The sequence below is a fragment of the Mercenaria mercenaria genome, chromosome 16, assembly GCF_021730395.1.
Source record: "Mercenaria mercenaria strain notata chromosome 16, MADL_Memer_1, whole genome shotgun sequence".
Taxonomy (NCBI): Eukaryota; Metazoa; Mollusca; class Bivalvia; order Venerida; family Veneridae; genus Mercenaria; species Mercenaria mercenaria.
In genome coordinates this window covers 47598774-47622967 of record NC_069376.1, presented here as the reverse complement: position 1 = coordinate 47622967, position 24194 = coordinate 47598774, and the positions used below count along the sequence as shown (strand labels likewise).

Genomic DNA, 24194 nt, shown 5'->3' with positions numbered 1-24194 from the left:
TTAATAGCAATTTATTTTTTAGTAAAAGTGCTTTTTTATACCAATATGGGTGGGAGGTTATACAGAAACTTCATTGTCTTGTCTATGCCAACAACTACTTTTCATTTACCTACCGCCACTCTCACTTCTCTCATATCACGTGAGAACAAAATCACGTTTAGGGGTTATAATCTCGATGATTACCAGCAGCTATAGGCTTTCTTCGAATGTCCATTTTAACAGAAATTATGATATATATATCATCGCAAACATTTTTCTAGCAAGTCTGAATGGCTCTTTTCATGGGTAAATACAGCAGCAAATTACAAATTTAGGTTTTGTTTAAACGTCCATTTGTAGCTGACAACTGTCTTTGATATAGGTGAGATTAACATACATGGTTTCGTTTGTAAATCCGGCACATTTCGATGCGAACTAGCATGCAAATCAAGCAAAGTTGGAAAATGTTATTCAAGTATCCTGTGTAGTAAGTTTTTTTTTTAAAGATCCAAAACAATTTTCTTGACTAAATGCTTCTTGTTAAGAATCTTCTTAGAGATTTTTACTTCCTATATAGGTTTTGATATGAGCTTGAAGAAAAAAATAATACCCCACAAAAAACAGAACAACTAGCATGGCGGAATAAAAACATGTTGGTACTATTTTATAATTAATGAGATGCTGGGGGAAATATCCTATCTGTCAACGTCCCAATCCCTGCAGACTTATAAAAAACGAATCTTCAATATTTTTTTTTTTGGTTGTTAATTCATACTGAAATTTTCTCTGACAATTCTATCCTTTCCCGTTCCTTCTCCTTAGTCACAAATACAAATGTTAAAAGGAAATTGATAGCAAATTAAAATTCATTGAAGGATTCTTATGAGTGATGCTAAACTATACTATATTCCAAGTGACGGTTATTTCAGGATGAACGTGATTTATCTAACACGGTAAACAGTGCTTGTGAGACTGGTTGTTCTAATTCATACGACTTGTTTCTAACTTTTGGGGACTGTTATTCAGTAACAAAATATTCTTCGTGAAACTGTCCTCTTTATCCTGTCAACAGATTCCCAACCTAATTCTCTTTCTGCTGTACTTGCATGGATTATATATCAATGTCAGAAACTTCCAAAAACGGTTATTGTTCCTAGGTTATTGTTGATGTATATTCGTTTTGTGGCATATCCACAGGCACAGAGCTATACAGCTGAAAGTTATACATAGTTTTTCACGGAATCAAAGTCATCTTGGTAAACAAGACAATATATATCAATATGTTAGAACATAAACAATAACGTGCATACAGACACAGAAAGCAAGCATAGGAACGTCTGATTTTGTGTTTTGTTGGCTTAAAGGTCAAACAGACACGCACTTTCTAGATCATCTGGCGACATTGCCAGCTCATGGTGGTGGAGGAAGACCACTGGGTATTTTTCCAGGAATGGGTAAGTACCTGGTTGAACAATCGGCCTCCCGTAAGCTACCGGGATAGCGTCCTCGTATGAACAAATCTACAACACAGGCAATATTTCAACGGGCAACCAATAGGAAGTCAGCCATCTTGACCATTCAGTCACGGAGGCCCCAAAAGAATCACAGGCAGTTGTAAAATAACTTGATGAACTAGATAATATGTATCACATTTTATCACATGTCTGAAGTAAATAAAGCCATAAGATAAAATTAATAATACTCTAGTGTAACAAAGCTTTGACGGGAGACAGTGAAAAAATAAAATTTTTGATGTTTCGGCAGGAAAAGCTAACATGCGATAAAAAGAATATTAATGTTATAATAATGATTTTCCACATTGAATTTATTAAACCTGTTGAATAAAATCGATAAAACTATTTTTTATTCAACTCGTTTTATAAATGCAGTATAAAAACACACTCATGTTATATGCTCTCTATATAAGAATATAAGCAGTAAGGCGCATACAGACACAGAGAAAGTAAATGTAGATACGTTTGAAGTGCGAGAAAATGACAAGAGTACTTGACTTCGGATAGGAGTTCAACGACTTTAGTAGGACACATGATTTGCATCTCTAAGTATGATGATCATTGTTTACATATCCATGTCGAAATTATACACAACGAATGTTTTGATATTATTTACCTTTCACAACAAATTACGATACATGTTTTATAGAAAAGAGAACCAAATTTTGCAGTTAAATTCATCATAGGCATCATCATCAACGTAAAGAATTTCAAGTTAAATACATTTTTTTTTCGTGAGAATACCGTAAAATGCAAATTAAATTTAGAGCCATATTCCTGGATCATTATCTACAAAAAAAAAAAAAAAAAACAGTGAAGAGTTCTTGGGTAAATACATTTATTGGTCAATGACGGACACCTGCGGCGGTAGCTTTCAACGTTTGCAATAAAATGCTATTTTGCTTATTGTCCTTATTATTAGTACGGATTTTTTGTGTGTTAATAATTGTTATTTGTCAAAAATACTCCAACCATAACCCCTCAGAACTCGTAAGCTTTACGAAGTCGTTCCCCGCAATCTGTACGGTAATAGAGATCCCACGTGTCATGTAGGGAATCGCAGGGAAAGCTTGAAGAAGTAGATGATTTGTACATATACTCACAAAAAACAATCCACTGAATAAAATGTTAACTTATGAAACAATTCATCTAAGCACATAATTGCAGTAAACAGATCAGTTATCATGATATACTTGGAACATTCTGCCATTTACAATGATATCGGTGCTGGTTTATACAAAACAATAAAAATGATGTTGATTTATAGCATAACGTCAAGTTTAAAGTGTTCTTTGCAATTTACAATCTCCTCATTCAGGAGGAAATTAACCTCTATCTTTTTTATGCTTTTTATTTTTTTGAAATGCACTAGAAGTAAGAGCAATGTTGTTGCCAATTTTGTGTTATATAAAGGAAATAAAACACGTCAATCATAATCACCATACTTGCACGTGCAATACTGTCTGGAAAACATTCTCTTAGACCGGATATACCAGGAAAGTATGCATAACTGATTATGTTATGAGTCTAAAATAATGTATCTGAATAAAGCTCTTATCATTAAAACTATTTTATCAAATATCCTTTATCATAAAACACGATCATGTGACTATCTTGATATGTTGTATGCTTGTAGCGCTTAGAGACTGTTCATGTGTTAAGGCTTAGCATCATTTATTATCAGCATTTAAAATTTTACATGGTATAAAATTATTTTATCATGAGTAGACGCAGTGGTCCAGTGGTAATACTATCTGACTTTTTAACATGGGGTTGTGAGTTCGAACCTCAACTTGTGTTGTCTTCCAGTTTAAAATTCTAACAGTCTTCGCATACCGGCATATTTTAATGTGGAAGGCTGTATATGAGCAGCTGCGTTTCTTTGAATGTGACATTTCCTATTGGACTTTCGTCCTAACTTCTCTGTGAGGAGGAGTATGCATTAAAGGTAGTGCATATATAAACTTAAAATAAAAATATATTTGAAATTCTGACCAACAGTACTGTCATTTAACTTTGTGATATACATTGCACCGATAACATCCATTTCTTTCACTTCCCTTTTACCCGAACAAAGTGCCCCTTGCTTAACTTAACATAGACGAAAACGTCACACCTAAACTGCAAAGGTTTGGTCCCTGTCAGATCAAGGCATCCAATGTCAATAACAGAGTCACTTGTTCAAAAGCAGAACATTCGCAGTTGATCAACATGGTATATTCTGAACAAGTATATGGTGGCAGTTTGTGAGAAATGCTCGACTGCATTTTGTAAAATAAATACTGCCTTAAAATATTATCGAGACATACAGGTGTACGTGATCATTATATGTGATTATACATTAAACTGATTTATTATGTGGGTTTTATGGGTTTGTATGAACGAAATTAAATCTTTACTAATCAAAAGCATTTAAAGATTATGTGAAAACAACAAACGTGAAATTTTTGACGAGGTATTCTGGTCCTGCAATGATCTGTTTACAGACAGCAGCTATATATTTTGCACTTGCAAATTAACAAACCACATAAAAATTAACTTAAAACATATTTCTTGCATTATGTTCGTTTCTATTACAATGCAAATTCTAAATCGATATAAACGCTATGATCGTATGAGAGAAGGTTAAATTGAATCAAAACTAAATCAACCTATCTCTTGTTTGAACTGAATTTGGTGTTCAAATATTAGCGCCATAACTACGACTTCAGTCATTAGCTTCTTGAAACACAGCAGTTTTCTTATACGCAAATAAAATTATACACACTGAAGTTTATAAATGTATAATTTAGTTGAAACATTGACGAAGTACATAACCCTCACCTCTGTTCAAAAAATAAATGGTACGTTGATGAGATTGAAAACTGACATTAACAACATCTGGAAAGTCTATACATAACTGAATGACATTGACGGAGGGGGTTTTCTTGTTAACATAAAATGCAAAACAAAACAAAATTAGAAAAAACTGTATTTAAGTGAACCCCCAATGTCAGTGAGAGTAATAAACAATAGGTCATACTTTTTTCAAGAATGCGACAAATAAGTTTGTTCTTAAAGTGATGCAATGAAATTAAAAATAAGAGCTGTCACTAATGGTGACAAATGCCCCCGCAGCGCCTTGACCTTTGACCTGGTGGCCCCAAAGTCCTCAGTACGTACTATCAGCACGTGAAGTTTGAAGGTCTTGCCTGCAGTGTAAAGTGCCTTCATGCAAAAAGTTAACATTGGCTCCTATGACCTTGACCTTTGACCTGGTGACCCCAAAGTCAGTAAAGGTCGTGTACTCAATAAGTACTATCAGCAAGTGAAGTTTGAAGGGCCTGGGTGCAGTAGTTCGCAGGTAAAGTGCCTTCATGCAAAAAGTTAACATTGGCCCCTGTGACCTTGACCTTTGATCTGGTGACCCCAAAGTCAGTAGGGGTCGTGTACTCAATAAGTACTATCAGCGTGTGAAGTTTGAAGGTCCTGCCTGCAGTGGTTCGCGAGTAAAGTGCGATCGCATTCGTAACAGGTAAAATGTGTTACGAATGTGTTTGTCCAACATGGGGGTTGACATGAGAAGCACATATGTATCATCTTGAGTTTTATACTGCAAATGTTTAATCAGTTGGTTGTCATCGCACCATCATTAAATGACTGCCATAAGCACCATCACAAGTTAGCGTCGTCATCGACGACGTCAAAAACGTCATAAAATTATTTGAGCCGCATCATGAGAAAATGGGCCTTCGGGAATCTTCGAGGCTTTGCAACCAGTGTTGGTCCAGACCAGCCTGTGCATCCGCGCAGTCTGATCATAGCCCACACCGTTCGCTGTTATTTCAAAGAAGGCTTATTCTACCTGAATATGAAGTTTTCTGACCCTTATTCAGATGCACAAATGCAAGGTCGGTCTTAATATACAGTTTCCGGAAATTCACAAAAATGTCCAAATGCCAATTTTCCCGTGACTTGGCTCAATTTTTATTATCATTTCTGCATCCACTGCTACTATCACTATAATATGATTACAACTTCAGCTACCTCTACTGTTACCTCGACTAGCTGAAATGTAGACCCACATGCTTAGGTCACTGGTTTGAACCCGGTGACGACATACATTTGCAGCTATCTTTCGTTATCCAGAGCTGCCTCAAGTTGTGTGATAAACAAGAAGTTGCTTTGTCGTGGGACATATTATATACAATTTGTCATGGACGGAGTCGTTAGCCTTAAGTCTAGGAGGGCCCGACCTTGTGCATGCTGTCTATGAGATTTTAAGAAAATACACCTTTCATTACCCTCACCCCCACTAAGCGCGCTTGTTAGGAAATTGGCCTTCGTTTATTATAATCCCGCCGTGAAACAGCGGAGTTTGTGCGTTCGTACAGTTATATATAGGTTCTTGTCCTTGGTATAACTTGCCCATGCATTGTCAGATTTTCAAATTATTTGGTACAAATGATCAGCAAGGATAGAAGGTTTGTTGCGATCATGATCCATGTTGGTATATCCAAGATCATGGTCACAGCTTTGAACTTAGATTTGTTTTGTTATTTTGCTATAATATATACGTTTGTGTCCGGAGCATTACTCGCTTTAGTCAGATTTCCAAATACCTTGGTACAAATAACTACCATTTATTGACAATCTGTAGTGATCATATTACACCTATTACTGCAAACGACTAAAATTTTGGCAGTCTGTAGAATGGTTTTGATGAATATTATGTTTGTTTGTTGGATTCAGAACGCCTGTTTCAACAGTATTTAGGTAATACAGTTTAGGGCAGTTAATCTTACCATTGATCCTACAACGGACCAGTCCAAGATAATGACAAGTCGAAAGATTTCCTGCGGCCAGAAGTTATACCTGGCTAAAAAGTAACTTATGAGTGAATATCGTACTTGTTTTTTTATCATACCATTACGCTTTAGATAGGAAAAATAACTCCATTCTACATGTTGTACAAGTAGACCTATGAAATATTTATTTCTTAATTCTGAAAGTTATTGTTTTGAGCAAAAGTAACTATATTTCCCTTTCATGTATGACATAACTTTTAGCTCAACTGGCCACATTCCTTGACTATTGAAATACTTTACTAGAGCTATCACAAATGTGATTCATGCCTTCACCTGGACTTAATTGACATATAGAGCAAAAAAAACTCAAGACCATAATCCATGAAATTAAACAAAGAGGAATCTAAAAAATCCCTTATGTACAACTAGGTATCAATATTGATCACTGCTGAAAGTTTGAATAAATTAAATGAAATAATGAATGAGGAATTCAGGTCACAAGACTTTCTCTCTCTATATATATATCATACAGAGTGCCAGCTTTATTGCAATAACGGCGTTCCATAAATGCGATAAGCCAATCGCATATCGGTAAAATATCACGTGAAATCACCCAGTCTCCATGTGCCTTACTACTTGTTGCATTCCAATATACCTGCGGCCTTCAGGCCGCAGCTAATGATGATTATGATGATAATGATGATTATGATGATAAAAAATGTCAAAAATATCAAAATCAGTACAACCGATAGGCGAAAATCGCAACAGATACGTGTAGTTATCACCCGGTCTCGAACGTGTATCCCTCGACACTCTAGTCGATGGTTAGTTGCTCCCATTAATATTAACTGAAATTATACCCTGGCTTATATACGAGTTTACACACATACAATCGTTTACGGGTCTGGTAAAACGCACCGATATACGTAAAGTCTTAACTAGGCGGATGAGAGACACAATATCTCTGGAAGTACCGGCCCTGACTGGGAATTCAACAGGCTCCGCCGGTTTCGTAATCTGCAGAACTATCCACTGCACCACCCTTACCGATTGAATTACGTGTGTCGCTCCTATAGAGATACAAAATAAGAGTGTTTCCATACGAATACAGACACCAGGCCAGGCAAGAAAACTCTCTTAGTAAATATAATCCAAAAAAGTTCACGTCGGGGTTTTGAATAGGACATATTTCATCTGATGTATCCATTGTCGTCAGTGTAAGTTTTTTTATTTTTGATGTTCAAAGCAATGCGAATTGACAAAGATAAACAAAACGAAAACGAAAAACCTATCTTGCAGCGAACCCGCGCACGTCGACGACATCAGGATCAGAACAATAACATTGAGCAGTCTTCGAATAGCCAAGCTAGTCACTATTTAAAAGTATACATAAATGTATATATACCCGGTGTTCTACGAAAACAAGCTTTTACAGGACTTTCTATCTTGAGACTGCCTTGATCTTGTTTTTAGTGCATTTTATTTGTTGTTGAAGCAATACCACCTATAAAAGTTGAACAGGGATTGCATGTGGTGTGCATCTTCCCCTTTAATCATACATATTCATATATTCATGCATTCAGTAAAAATGAAACCTTACAAACCAAAACCGATATGGGAAATTTATAAGTGACGTGTACATATAGCACCATGCTATTATGAACAAAACAGTCATGATAACGGTATTCTTTCCAAGTTTATGTTTGTGTTGACAAGGATAAAATCAGCATTTTTTGCCAATTCAGGGGCCGTAACTCCAAGTAAAATTGTGCAATACGGTTGTTTTTAAAATAAACCGAGGTCTTACAGCTATATAAGTTGTGTGCAAGTTTAGTAAAAATAAAACAAAAAATGTGGTCTCTATCACGTTCACAAGGCTAGAATCAGTAATTAATGCCATCTCTGGGGCAATAACCCCAAGACGAATAAGGTTATATGGCTTGTTTTTGAAAGGAACCGAGATATCATAGATATATACACGTTCTGTGCAAGTTTTGTCAAAACCAAATAATAAATGTTGTCTCTACGTATTGACAGAAAAATGTGAACGGACGGACGGTCGGACGACGGACGATGTACAAAGGATGATCACAATAGCTCTTTTTGTCACTTCGTACAAGTGAGCTAAAACATGTTACAAATGTGTTTCAGATGTAAAAATGCATTTTTTTGTTCATTTTTTCCGACTGAAAATGACATGTGACAGATGTGATCAGATGTCACATCAAAAATCGGCATCGATCACATTTGTCTCAAAAATTGTTACAAATGTGCTTGATTTCTGTTACATATGCGATCTCATTTGTTACACCTGTTACATATGCGATCGCATTTGTAACACCTGTTACAAATGCGATCTGTTACGAATGTGGTCCTACAAGTGCCTTCATGCAAAATGTTAACATTGGCCACTGTGACCTTGACCTTTGACCTGGTGACCTCAATGTCAACAGGGGTCGTGAACTCAATAAGTACTATCAGCATGTAAAGTTTGAAGGTCCTGGGTGCAGTGGTTCGCGAGTAAAGTGCCTTCATGCAAAAGTTAACGTTGGCCTTCATGCAAAAAGTTAACATTGTGACGAACGAACGGACGGACAATTGAAAACTAATATGCCTCCCTTCGGGGTCATAAAAAGTTCCCTTTCTGAAGAAAAGTAAAACAAAGTAACAAGTTTAAAAGTATAACGTAAATATTGATGAACAAAATAATAAAATGCGAGGCTCTGCCGAGCATTTTATCAATTTCATTCAACGAGATTAATAAATTCAATGTGAAAGGTCGCAAATGTAATACTCTTTTTGTCACATGTTAGCCTTTCCTGTCGAAACATAAACAAATCTACTTTCTTTTCCTATATAAACAAGTCAATTTGACCAAAGTCAACTATACTATAAACGACGTCGACGTCAAAGCTTTATTGCACCAGTGTATTATCATTTTTATTTAGCAAATAATCAAGGCCTTCGAGTTGTTTATCGTCTGATTTACCACGGTTCAGAGTTCAGATGCGTAGGAATTTAACCACGAGGGCGTTAGCCCGAGTGGTTAAATACTGAAGCATCTGAACGATAAACCGTGGTAAATTAGATGATTAATAACAAGAAGGCCTTGATTGTTTTCATTCTGACATGCTCATCGATATATTTTAACAGATATTATACTGGACTTCGTTTACGCGAGAAGTAATGTATCGAACGTCATGCGGCAATATGACGTAATAATTGACGTCATAATGCTCTCTTACCGGTCCGCGCGTCAACCGTTGTTTATCGCAGAATATATAGAGCTTGATTTTCTTCTTTGTTTAACTGGAAATCAAGTCGAGCCATGTTAGAATAGATGGCTTCATTACAATCCCGCGACGTCAAACATGTAATAATTTTTTTATTAAAATCGGGATCGCAAAGGCTCGTGCAAGTAACTCGATATTTAGCACATTGATTTCTATTTAATATATGTGTAAAATTTATACATCAGTACAAAATTTATACATCAGTTCAAAATGCGCATTAATACATTTGTAGCTGACATATGCAAACTTACTGTACATGTTTTTGAAACATATCTTTAAAAAAAAACAGGAGTTCACAATAGGATTTTGTTACATCTTTAAAATAAGCTATTGTTTCAAATGTTTTAAAAACCACTACTTTGTAATTTTACACGGATTGTGATAAAAAAAATCTTTAAACAACTTGTTTCCATTGGTAGATGTGCGAGTATTTCGCAAGCAACGTGTATTAAATACTTCGCGAAATAACTGAAACCGCCCTTTGCGCAAATTAAATTCTTCGTGGATTCCAAATAAGCTACAGAATACAACAACTGCCACCTCAACAAGTTGTACATTTGTAGTCTCTTTAAAAAGACGCAATATTACTTGAACTATTATATGGAAGAAACTTTATTATTCTTTTGCATTTGGTCAAAATATAAACGTGAATTCTTTGGCGGAGAACATGGCCTGTTCCATGTACATGTACATGTATTTTGATGTTCGTTCTGTGTGATAACACCTTTATCTCTCTCCCGAATCCTGCGAACAAATCTCTGCCTTCTTTCAAATCAAGCTAATGTCGACCCTGAAACACTACTTCCTCTTAATAGATATTTTTTGTCAAGATATCTCATTTAATGCATCAATATACCTATTAAACAGATCACTTTAATCGTATTCTGTGAACTATCCCGCTGATGAAATAACAGGTGTATGCGATCGTTATGTGTGATTATATGCAATTACACCAACACTTTACACATTGCACGGTATAAATATTTCTATTTGAAAATATCAATTATTATTACATTGTATAAGCATGTATGGTCAAACGAAACGTGTAAATGAAACAGTGGAACTCCGGTGCGATGTAAAATCATGTACATACATTTTGCCAGATAGTTACGCTAGTTGTATATATAAATATTTAAACGATAGTTTACTGTAGTAATTTCACATTGCATGTATTGATAAAGATATAAACGTTGTTTATAATTAACATTTTCGAGATAAAAGGTATGCTGATAATTACCAGAGATACTAGATGTCTTTAAAATATCTCACGTAAGAGTATGAGATAAGCTGTTTTCTAATTCTCTAGAAACTTAATATATTATTACTTCAGTTATTAGGTAGACTACACGGATCCATCAACATAGTTGTTGGTGATGATGATCCATAACGATCATAAGCGAAAATCAGCAAAATTCATTACTTTGCTTCTAAGAAGTCTTGCTTTAAGTCTAAACTACGTTTATGCAAGATACGACTTTAAAAGAACCCGACAAAGACCACTTGATTTTTTATTACTTTGAAAAAAAAAAAGATGCATCTGCAACAAATTTATCACAAGTGAAATTATATTTGCATATATCAATCAGAGTTAATGTTTTCCATTTGACCAAAATAATTTTCAACTCAATTCACTACAAATAACAGCCTGCAATCGCTTTCTACTATTTCATTCTCAGTATACACTACCACAATCTACTGTTAAAAACGTTACTGTCTAACTCTTTTCTAACATTTCTGACAGTGAGACTGTTACGCTTTCATGTTACCATCTACGAGGGTCATGATCAACATACGCAGGCTGATCTAATGACTTTATAAGTAGCCGACAAAGTCCACTTGAATGTCGACTAAAGGCCACTTGAAATTTATCACTTTGAAAAATGATGCATCTGCAACAAATGTACCACAAGTGAAATTATATTTGTTTCGTGGTTATTTGTTTAAAGTTCCATGGTGCTTTATTTTTATGTTAAAACAGATAAATAGCTGTCTAAATAACGAAAACAGAATATAATAACATGGTTAGAAAACCACTACTTTTAATATTGCATCTGCACTAGTACTTATACTGCCATAGCCATAGAGGGAGGTAATAAAAAGAATGTATTCAATTATACCTTCTACTATGTTAATTAAATATTCAAACCTATAATACCTATAAGAAATAACAAAAGACGAGAACAGGAAATAGGAATCGATATATCTTTGTCAATAGCTAAAAGTATTGCAGCGACACTACGGCCCTTTCTGTAAGGAGCAGCAACCCGGCTCATCTCCGCGGCGTCTTTATAATGTCAACTTTGTTAACAATATTTTAGCAATCAATTTATTATTTTATTAAAAATATATTGAATAATTTTTCTCTCTTAGATAGAACATTTTTTGAAGAATATAACAATATTCATTTTCAACTGTTAACGTAAAAATCTGTTACACTGAAAATTGCCATTTATTTCTGTAGTTCTTGCATTATTCTTAACTATAGGGAAAACATTGTTCACCTCAGGCTCAAATGGCCCGTTGGCGTTAAATTTTGATGAGACGTCAAAAAGTTATAAGACATGTTCACCGACTTAATGTTACTCTTTTGTAGAATTGTAAGTAATTTTTTTTTGCAGTTACTGATGATTATATTAATGACGTCAAAACGTCGTCTGGACCGCAGTTGTTTTAGTAACTGTGTAGTATATATTTCTCGTTTTTAGGGAACACGTTACTGGTTAGTTACGCATGACGGCAGCCATTATACTAATTTGCACATAGTGGAAACAAGCTGAAAGGCCAATCGTATTTATTGGACACCCCTTGTAAACATGTTGTACATTAGAACGATTCCATAAATCTAATATTTTAGAAGTAAGACGTTTAATGTTCATCTGAATGTTCTGATAAGTCTTTATGTTTTGTTTTTAGGTAACAGTAAACAAAATCTTCCCTGTTGATTTCTTTTAAAGAGCTCCCACCTAAATAACAGATAAGTGGACGGCAAAAGTCTTTGTGTTTAAGATGCTAAACCTTGATAAGGTAAGCTAACAGATACTGAAGAGTGGCTGGATGTTAGCAAGTTGTGACAGTAAGACACACATTTTCCATTTTCCAATATGCCTTATTATCGGCTTCAGTATCAGACATGACATACCAGAGAACTGGGCGGGTGAAATTAAGGTCATTTTCTAAACGACACAGAAAATTAGTATAAGGGTTCAAATCAGCATCTCGTATTAGTCTAGAATGTAGACTTCAGCGTAAGACTGGCAAAATATGTTGGCATTTCTTTGTGTTAAATAGTACATGTGTCCTGGTAAAACAGGCTTAAAAGACATAATTATTTAATGAAATGAATAATATGAACAGATAATTTCTTATTTATTGGTTATAAAAGTGTCTCTATTTACTGGTTATTACTGGTTATAATTTGTCTCTGATTACGAACAAGTGTACAAAATATACACCATAAAACGTACCTTTTAAATAATATGAACAAATCTTTTTGTATTTACCAGATATGGAAGTGTATCTGGTACCAACATGTATATAAAATATACATCAGGGGCCGTATTCATAAAGCATCTTAAGTATAAGTATAAGAAATTGATTATTTACTTAAGTATTACTTAGGTAAGAAATTTATTTTACTTAAGTATATTTGTTATTCATAAAACAACTTAATAAGTAATTCTTGGCCTTTATTGTGGACGAAAACATTAAAAAAACCCATTAATTTCAGACAGATACAACATGCACAATTATGTTTAAAGTGCTTTTATCTGAAAAACAACACGTTAATCGTACTCAGGACGCCATTTTGTTTTCTGACTTAAGTCAGTTCTTACGTATCTTAAGTTTAAGCTGTTTTATGAATAGGACTTAAGTTTTTTACTTAGACTTAAGCTGAAATCACCACAAACTTAAGTAAAATCTTCAACTTAAGTCAAAACTTTTACTTAAGATGCTTTATGAATACGGCCCCAGATGTTGAATTACTTAATGAAATGAACAGTAAATCAAGTATCTCGAGTGCTTCCTTATTTATATGCACTTAGAACTCTTTCGCATTCACCCCTAGATCTACTAGCTGTATAACTGTCTTTGGTATTGATACTTTTGTAGAATTATATTACATTATGTAAGTACATTAGAAGATTTCATTTCATGCATCTCCACATGATACTTTTCATCAAAAGCAATTTGTAATCTGTTATTATTCATTCCTTGTGATTAATTAAATCAGAACATATGATATTTAATCTTAACGTAATCGATTATATTTGAACGTGATCGGCCTCGTGTTTGATCCTTCATGGTTCTGTAAACTGGATGGCTTCCTCACGTGAAGAATTCAAAGCCCCGTGTAAGGCCCGAACCAACATCGATGAGGGGCAAGTGATTTGAAGTCAGTGACCTTACCCACTCAGCCACGGAGGCCCCTAAACATAAGAAACATAAAAAATGAAAACAAATTGGGTAATAATGAGGATAAAAGTAGACGAACACTCGTTACAGTATTTAGCAAATTCTGGTTTAAATCGGTCCAGAAATGCCGCATCCCGAGAAATGCAAACTTCAGTGAGTGGCGTCACTTATACAGCACGTTCGCTGTAACGTAAACAGAATAGCGCTGGTATCACAAATCTCATTCGGAAAACTTACACGTCGGATTGAAAAAAAAAAGAAAAGCAATACAAATAAAGGACACTAGCAAAGTTATTTTCATATTCTATCGATGTTGTTTACGTTTGAAGTGTTACGTGTTGACTTTATAAACAGATATTATAATTAGCTGACAGTCGGCACATAAGTAAATACCGTCAAAGCTTTTGTTTTCGAGCGTATTTTGTCGAATGGGTGATTTTGGTCCGCAAAATACATAATTTTCTTAATAATAAGCATCAACGGGATTTTTTTTAACATTTTGCCATTATTTTTCAACTTCATGTAACTGTTTTTAAAACAATCATCATATCAGTTAAACATTTATAAACTTAGTTATTTTCTAAATTGTCTTTCATTTCACTTCATTCCGCTAAAAGCCGGTTTCTACCTGGTTGTTCTGTGTTTGCATCCATTTATGCTATAGATCTTCAGGAACAATTTTCTAGTTGATCGGAGTATATCTGAACACGAATGTATCATCCACAGAGTTTAAATAAATACCATTCTCCAAAACCATCTTGATAAATAGATAAATCCTAAACCAATTGACAGTTACAAACTTGATGTAGCAAATAATAACTCTACATTATAAACACAAAGTACGTGTATATCGTGTATATCATTCGGCCACTTGCATACTGAATGAAAGGGCCAGAGGACCCGCCAACGGAGATAAAGGACTTGATATAACAAGTAACCGAGGCCTATCTTTAATGTAGTTGTCACTTGTTTACACGCTGGTTAAAAATCTGAATATATTCAATGTGAAAGGATATCAGAAAAATACTGAAAACCAGAATGAAATATTTGTAAAAAACAGGGCAGTTTATAATGATGTACACAAGTGATTAAGAGATGGTATGTTTTCTATACTTTAAGATGATTCTCCAATCACTTTCTGATATAAGAACTATACGAAAAAGTGAACGTGTCCATTTTAAGACCCCTGGTTATATACCAGTGACAGAATTATACAGGCAGTGACAAATATCTAAGTTTGTTTATAAAATTATGAAAATACAATCGTTTCTTAAATTTTGATAAATAATGTCTGGAAAACTGAATATCCTTTTTACTGAGTAATGTCACTCTTAGTGCAAATTGCAGTGACATCATTTTATATATACTTTGTGTATATTGTGAACATATCTTATTAGTTAACTTGTTTCACTTTGTCTTTAATCATTTTGTACTAGACTTAAACAAATATCAATTGGCAATACGTGCGTTACCAGATCTACCAATGCCAAATTCTATTCCGTGTACTTCAAATATAATTTCCCATGTGCTTAAACCACTTGCTTAAAATAAAAAACAAATCCTTACACAAAACCTTACTCCTTGAACTTTTCAAATATGAGAAGTTAAATCGTACTTACTTATATGGGTTTGCAATTTTTAAATAATGGGTTTTTTTCGCTGACATTTTCTTTACAACGCTGTGTTTAGCTAAGACAGTGTACTTTTGCAGTAACTTGAACAAGTCAAAGTCAAGTTAAAATATGTCTATACATAAACCCCAAAAATGACTGTGTTTTCCCATTAGTAAAGCGCTGAATCGGAAACTGATGTGACTCGCAATCTATTTAGTTGAAGATCCATGGGGCAAACATATAATACATAATATAGCACATGTGACAGTGAAAGATAGAAGGCTATCATCTGTCTTCGCTGCCACAAAATAAATGCTTAAAATGACGTCTACAATTTTGAAACGAAAAAAAAAATTTGAGTAACTGCAATATTGAAATAATCGAACCGTTTACTAGGTTAAAACATTTGAGTTAATAACTTAAAGAACTAAAAGAGTAAGATAAATCAAACTTATTAATTGCAAAGCTGAATATAAAAGAAGTCAAATGGAAGAAGAAAAGAAAACTAAAAGTCCATAGCTGGACAGAACCGAACGAAATCGTCATACCTTAGCGAAAAAAATAGTCCATTCAACATTTTTTCATTCATATAGTCGGCTGTTTTCAACAAGAATGCGGAAGGCAATGCCAATAATATTCAGCTCCATTTATTCCTAATTACAGTTACTGTTGTTTTCATACGCTCTGATTTACTTTAGTATGTGCTGAGTATACAATATATATAAACAATTATTTTATATGGAAATGCGTTACTTTACAAATGATATGTTATGAAAAGCTTTCGCCTCAGGTTTAAACCTCGACTAACGTACAAAAAGCAACGTTTCCGTAAACTCATTTTTTTTTTCTCTTGGTACTACTTATGGATATCATTAGTGGCTCATTTTTCTTTCTTTTTTTCACAAAATAAAAAAAGACACTGTTAAGATATCCTAAACGTATAGACTTCAATCACACGCAAGCACTGACATATGCAGTCTGAAATTTCGCCTTGGGGCATCAATGATGTAAGTAATAAGACATCTAACTTCCGTTTTACCGTCCAAAATTTCTTATACGTGTAAAATTTAACATCATTACACATGATACAAGGTATTTCATGTCGAAAAGTAATATTGTTACTTAATTCCATATATGTATTTCTTATATAAAATATCATTACCTAGTTCTCTATATACGAGATATCATTACCTAGTTCCTTATGTACAATATCATTACCTAGTTTCCTATATAAATAACCGATTACAAAGTATCATTACCTACTTCCCTATGTAGAACAACATTACCTATTTCCCTATATAAACTATCATAAACAAATAATATATAAATAAATGATAAACAAGCAAATTCCTTATATAAAACAAAATTACCCACTGTTTGGTTTATGGATAGGACATTACAAAAAAAGGTGATAAAAGTCCTCATTATTAAATGCTGCTGTTCTTGGAGAACTTGGTAGGTTTCCACTTTCCCTTATTTGTAAAGAGAGGTCTCTAAATTATTGGTTGAATATTGTGAAAAATCAGAACTCATTGATGAACCAGGTTTATAATGAACAAGTTGTTTTGGGTTATGGCGCTAATAATAAGAACTGGTGTAATAATGTGAAAACGTCTCTTGATATGTTAGGATATAGTAATATTATGTTGAACTTTGATGCAAATATTAAATACTTTCCTTTGTTAAGTCAACGTTTACGAGATCAATATGTTCAGAGTTTGGACCGATATTTTAAGTAACCAGCCAAAGATGCAATACTATGTAAAGTTTAAAACAGAAATTTAAATTTGAAAAATATCTTGATGTTTTAGAAAGTGAAAAAGTTAGAACAGAATATTCTAGATTTAGGCTTAGTTCACATAGTCTTGAAATTGAAAGTGGTAGATTCCACGGAATTGACAGAGAGAACAGGATATGTAAAATTTGTACCAGAAATCAAGTTGAAAGTGAATACCATTTCTTACTATGTTGTCCGTCATTTGCACATTTACGCCAAAAATTTATCAAAAATAGTTCTTGGGCATCTGTTACCAAATTTACAAATGTTATGTCTAGTTCAAATGTTAGAACCATTAGAAATCTTGCAAAATATGTGTATAGTGCAATGAAAATTAGAAAAGAAAAACTTACAGTTATTGCTGCTTCTTAGAAATGTGTAATAGTTACAATGTGTACTGCATTTGTTTGTTGTATTGAATGTATATATTTTCAACCTCTTGGCCATATTTATTTAATGCGTTTGTAAATGGCCAAAGGCATTGTATAAATGCTGATTTGCTAATAAACTGAAACTGAAACTGAAACACTGAACGCATAATACATATTGTTTTGTGATTCAAAGTTCTTTCCTCTTCAAGTGATCTTACAACTATTAGGTTGTGCAATATATATGGAAGACCATAACCATAAATATATTGTTACAAAACTTTTTACATATTTCTACATATCCTTGTCCAAATAATACACTCAACAAATGGTCTATCAAGTATAAACTTCCTTCTGTAGTTATATAAACACGATTTTGCTATTTTTATACATTGTTGTCTAGAAAACAGAAACACATATTATAATAAATCGTTTCACTACATCGCACTATTTAAAATACCTTTTAATAGAGCGATTATTTTACAACGAGAAATAGTAATTGTTAAAAATTGATTATTCCTACTTAAGTGAAGAAATCTGAAGCTTTTTATCATTTTTCTATCATGATATATTGCATTTTGATGTTACATTACACTTTACCAAAACTTTGTTTTTTAAGAACTCTTTTATCCAAACAGTAAATTTAAAATGATGTATGCCTATATACCAAAATATATAAATTATTAAATAAGAAATGCTGCTACACTGTATTGTCAATATCACACAAGATATTTTCTTTCAGTATTTCTTATGTTCGGTAGTGGACTTACACCAGTTGATTTCACTTTTTAATGATAGCTCCTCAGATAGTTTTAGATCCTTTTGAGAATAGGAAGCCAAACGAATTCAACAACAGGCTCTGTGAGGCAATTCTAGTTATTACGAACCAGGCAAGCAATGTGCCTGACAATAAAGTTAATCCGTGTCCTTCCAATACATTCAAACACAGTCGATATCCATGCAGTTGAAGAATTAACCGACAAGTAAATGGAATGCAGAGCTCAACAATGTTTTTGGTTAAAGTAATCTTGTGAATCCAATTTCAGCAGATGTAACACATTTAAAAGGAATAATGTTTAGAGGTATATCACAGATAAATATGACTTGAAAATTATGATACAAAGACACTATTTTTTCTTCTATGCAATTGTACAGTTTTATGATGTTCATGCAATGTCATGCGTTATATTAAAAACATTGAAAATAAACGTTAAACCTCCTATTATGAATTCTGAAGCATTGAGATAGTTTTTTTTTTACTTCAAAACATCTTGATTTGGTTCAATGTATATTTTGTTTTGATTCTTTCGGCGCCGAAATACAAAATGAAATGAATAGTTTTGACCGTCAAATGTGCCTGATTTTATGTTGGATAATAAAGAAAACAATCGCAAGATGAACAATGTGACGACTTTAACATCACTGGTTTAGAAATGATATAACCATATATGTAATAATTTAGCATTCAATCAAAATAACTTAAATAAAAAGTAAAAACGGAATATTTCACTATGAAAAACAGAGCTTGCGTAACCTGTATTATGAGAGTCTTCTTTCTTTTATCAAACAATTGTAAGAGTAAATACACATAGATACTTATGAAATGTGTTTTGATTACTGCATTAACGCGGAACTAATGCTTGCAATAAAAGTATATGATCTCTCTAAGTTATTTGTGTAAAAAGTCCGATTTAACGCTTAAATACCACCGTATGTCTTGCTTATGGCAAAATCAAACAATGGCCACCTTGATATTCAGGTCAATCTTTGTTCAAAAACGTGTCGTTATCACATCAATTATGACCTGAATTAGTTCGCGTTTCGGTAAAGTATTCCCCGAAGATATGTAAAATAACGTTATTTTTGTCATCGGGAATCGGAAACGAGCTTTTGAAATAACTGTTTAATGAAAATTGTATAATATTATGCATACTTATTGACAAATGTAGGACGTTCTATACTGTAGTGCTCCTTCATTCCAAATACTGATTAAATTGAACTATTGTACTCATATATATTGAACTCTATTAGACATGTATTGAATGGACTCCATGATCCTAACGAACTAGAAAATATAACAACACTTTAATTTTTATTTGGGATGCGTATGTTATACATCTTTGTAAATTTTTGTCCCGTATAATTATATATGCTTACTATTTTGGCATAGAATACTGATGCCCCTTTCATTAAATTAACAGTTTTGTCAGAAAGTTTACACAAACTTATTTCAGATCGACTATGGTGAATTTGATATACAACTCTTTTTATTCACACTCCGTATTATACAATTTTCTAAAGGGTTTATTGTGCCAGTTTTTCAAGAAGTATCAATACTTATACAACAGGTACTCTTTTTTTAAATACCAATACCGAAAACCAGTGCGATCAAAGTTAACTTTCAGATCCTATTGCAATTAGAGAAACCGTTAGTGAACAGTATGGATCCTTACCAGACTGCGCGGATGCGCAGGCTGGTCTGGATCCATGCTGGTCGCAAATGCACTACGTAGGTTTTCCCATGGCGCGGCTCAATTATTATATATTACAACAGGCTCATAAAATAAATATATCAACGTTTGAAGAACACTTGAATTATGACCAAGAGACAAAAACACTTGACTATAGACCGAAAGATCTTGATTTAACACATCTCTTAAATATGATCACCGAGCACATGTCCTTGAATACAATTTAAACTATCTCTCTTATGGTTGTATAAAGACAACTTAGTTTTCATTTTGACATAGTTTATTACGTAAACTGAAAAAATCGGGACCGTTTAACAATTAACTATTTCACTTTAAGAGAAAGGCATTTTATAACGCATTTCACTTGATATTTACTTATTTGTTTTAAGAAGGATCTTCACATAGATAAAAAGCTTTACCTTGATGTTCTTATTCCAACTGTGAATTAACATTATTTCACATCCAACTGTGCATTAACTTTTTTTCACATCCAACTGTGCTTTAACTTGTTATACATGTATTTCCAAATCTATGTCCCAGCGTACTGAAATTATATGTTTTATGAAGTGATCAATCTGTTCAACCTAACCATATAACTATAAAAGTGGGAAGTTAAATCTTCAGTATACTAAGTAGGTGTGTGATTTGTATACAAATGAAACAAAGCCATAACTAAGTTAATAGGTTTTATCTATCGCTTTTTTCTTTGGTGACAATAGCTGATAAACTAAAGATAAAATTACGAATTATACAGCGAACAATATTGGCTGTTTTGTGTTCATGTAAACCCAAAAATGGATGTAGTTAGTTGCTGTGTCAATTTAGAAAAGTTGTGTTAAGTGTTACAGGGGAAGCCTGAATTTATATCGTCAAAGTCCGTATCATTTCATTAGAAGGCACTAGTGCTGAGGCCAAGAAGGGTGAATTGCTTCCTAGCCTCCTTAAATACTAAATTCTAACGTTTATAATTGTATGTAGGGTTCCTTCGGACGCATAAGGGACATTTAAATAGTAGGGAGGGCTTAATTATTTTCCTTCGCGTGTCATGTCCGCAGCATGTGCAGACTTGGCTGTTTTGAAGTGTTGTCGAAATAAGATGTCTAACAAACTAGGTAAAACGGAATTTAAACCAACAAGTTATTAGACGTAATTTTCATAACCGTTGTTTCGCTCAAGTTGGTCCGGCCGTACACCTATCAGTCAATCGGTAGTCACGTTTGTTTCTACACAAGAACTAGAGATGGCTTAAACTTGTAATAGTCAAACTTCATATGATGATTCGAATTCCTCATCGACAATTGATTAACCCTATATGTTTGGGGTCATTATTTCAAATGTCAAGGTCACAGAGACATCCAGATAAGATTGAACGTAAGTTCCACTTGATAACCAGGGTTGCTTTGGACTTACAGTTGTGAAACTTCAAAGGATGATAACCTGTTGTTTTATATCAGTAAACCAAAGGTTAAGGACACAGAGATCTTCAGACTTAAAACGGTGTCTGCTTAATTACTGTAGAAATCTAAGATCTACAGTTGTCAAACATCAAAGAATGACTGTCTGCCTACAGTACATGGGCCTTGTTGCTTCAGAGTGCAGTTGGTTAAAGGCGAAGATCACAGTGGTCTTCAGACTAGACTGTTACAGTGACCTTCGTTCAGTGACTGGAGAAGTAGTCAAACTTCACAGGATGATTGTCTTTGGTCACTAGATGATCCCTATTGCTTTGGGGAAACTTCATAAAATATGCACGTCACAGTATTTTATTAAAGTGTGAAAACCTGTTTTGAGGGACAAACTAAAACTCTATACATAAAGTATGTGACATGCTAAGGTGAAACTTGATATGCGTAATCCTACAATCAGTCACAATTAACATAGCTTATGGCACAGGATAACCGGATACTTTACTAATGCTAGGTATAATACTTGTAATTAAGCGAAGTATTTTGGTATATTTTAAGACTGCAGCTACAGCCTTATTATGTTATGTACTTCAGTGTACAAATGCCAATGCACATAGAAGACAAAAATGTAAATCCTCGAGTATCCATATCGACTACTATTTTATTTGTAGTGATCATCCCTTAGGCTAGTAAAATCATGATGTATGAGTTCAATTACTGGTCGAGGTTTGTTTATGTTTACGTTAAACTATTTTTTGAACTTTAAAAGCATAGGGAATATCTAAGGCCTCTGGGGATATGAATATGATTGCAAAGCTTAAATCCCGTATGAGAACAAAAAGTGTTCATATATACCATAGGCGAAATAAACATAATCTTAACTAAAATGATAAAAAAATAAAACATTTCTGATTGTAAAGTGTGATTTAAAAAAAATGAAAGGCAAAACAGGACATACCTTAGTGAAAATATAGTACACTCCAGCTTTATTTTTCATTCATATAATCGCCATTATCACACAAGAATGCAGAACTCAATGTCTTAATTTTCTGCTCCATTGGTCAACAATTTTAGTTTTACAATTGTTTCCAACTAGACAGTGTAATTATGTAAACTGTATAAAGATCCATGGTGTAAACATGGTTAAACAAATATTTAAACCGATTAGTATGGGAAGCCATAGCTGTCTTCTGATGTTGATATATCACCTAATGCATTATTAATATCAGTATATCAGATACCAATATAATGCGCTTAACACTGTATATGGGATGTTTTCATTAGCATGTGCGGTGTTTTTAACTTTACATGCTTGAGATGCATGTATGATGCTTTCATCTGATTGTGTTGTGCAGCTAACTTTATACTGTTCATGTGGTGCATTTAACTTTATATGCGCCACCTTAAGCTTTACATATGCCGTGTTTTCATCTTTTTGCGGATTTAACTGTATACGGGACAGGGTTGTAGTAATGCTAATGTAAATGCATTAGTAACGCATTATTTTTTCTCAAATAATGCCAAGTAATGATTAATGCCACAATTTTAGCATTGAAAATAATGCTAATTTAATGCCAAAGTAAGTTATGATAATGCTAATGCTTAGCATTACTTAGGCATTATTTTCTGTATCACTGGAGAAAAAAAAACATAATACATATGTATGCTGTTATTAACACAGGTTGTAGCAGTTCTGTAATTATACTAATAGTTTAATAAAAATCTGTCTAATGGTTTGTACACCTAACTTGTTCAATGTACACCTGAAAGATTTTGAACAATACATTTAAAACCTGGAAAAACTCCGAAGTGTAAATTTATAATAGCCATAGACCTGTGACATAATTAAGATTTGTTACCCAAAATATCAAACAGAATCTATTATCTTTTGACACCTTTTTTTATCAATTAACAGTATGCCACTGATAGTGATGTTTAAGACCTTAAGGCAGCTAGCTTTTACATGTTAAATTAGGCTGTTAGGGAGCCATTTAACAGGTACTTCACTTTTTCTAACAATTTAAATGCTCATGCACGCTGTACTTCAACATAAGTTGTTGTTTTTGTGTGTGTGTTTTTGTTTTTTTTGGATGAAGTAATGGTAAAAGAAACAAATCAGATATAATACAAGGAAGTCATACATGTATTTAACTATACATGTAGATGACCTAGGTAAACTATCTAAAATGATTAAATGAAAAACAAACAAATAGTGTATGTGATAAAAAAACATGCAATGATTCACAAAAAGTAACGCTAATGCATCCTATGTAATGCTAATTTAATGCATTATTTTGATAAAAATGAGTAATGCTAATGCCAATTTAATGCCAATTTTTCCCAAATAATGCTAATTTAATGCATTACTTTTGCAAGTAATTATTAACAACCCTGATACGGGGTTCTCATATCTTTATAATACATTATATTTATATATCATATAATTAAACATATTATATTTTAACTTGATATGTTGTGCTTTAAGTTTATATGCAACACTTGGAACTGTATATGGACCGCTTTTGCGTTTTCGTGCCGTGGTTTAACTACCTTTTGTCATTCTCCGCTTGTTT

The 24194-nt window shown here is 33.4% G+C and overlaps 1 protein-coding gene across 4 annotated transcripts in view; it reads right to left on the bottom strand.

Annotated features, from left to right (window-relative positions):
* LOC123540263 (rhodopsin, GQ-coupled-like) overlaps positions 1 to 22766 on the bottom strand; it is a 56789-nt gene extending 34023 nt beyond the window's left edge. For 2 of the 4 annotated variants that reach the window (XM_045325131.2, XM_045325129.2), the window contains exon 1: positions 20635 to 20876. The gene's annotated coding sequence lies outside the window, so the exon portion shown is untranslated. Of the gene's footprint in view, positions 1 to 20634; positions 20877 to 22579 lie in introns of those variants that run through there. The other 2 variants (XM_045325130.2, XM_045325132.2) reach the window with 2 other exon arrangements.
* Positions 22767 to 24194: the final 1428 nt, after the last annotated feature.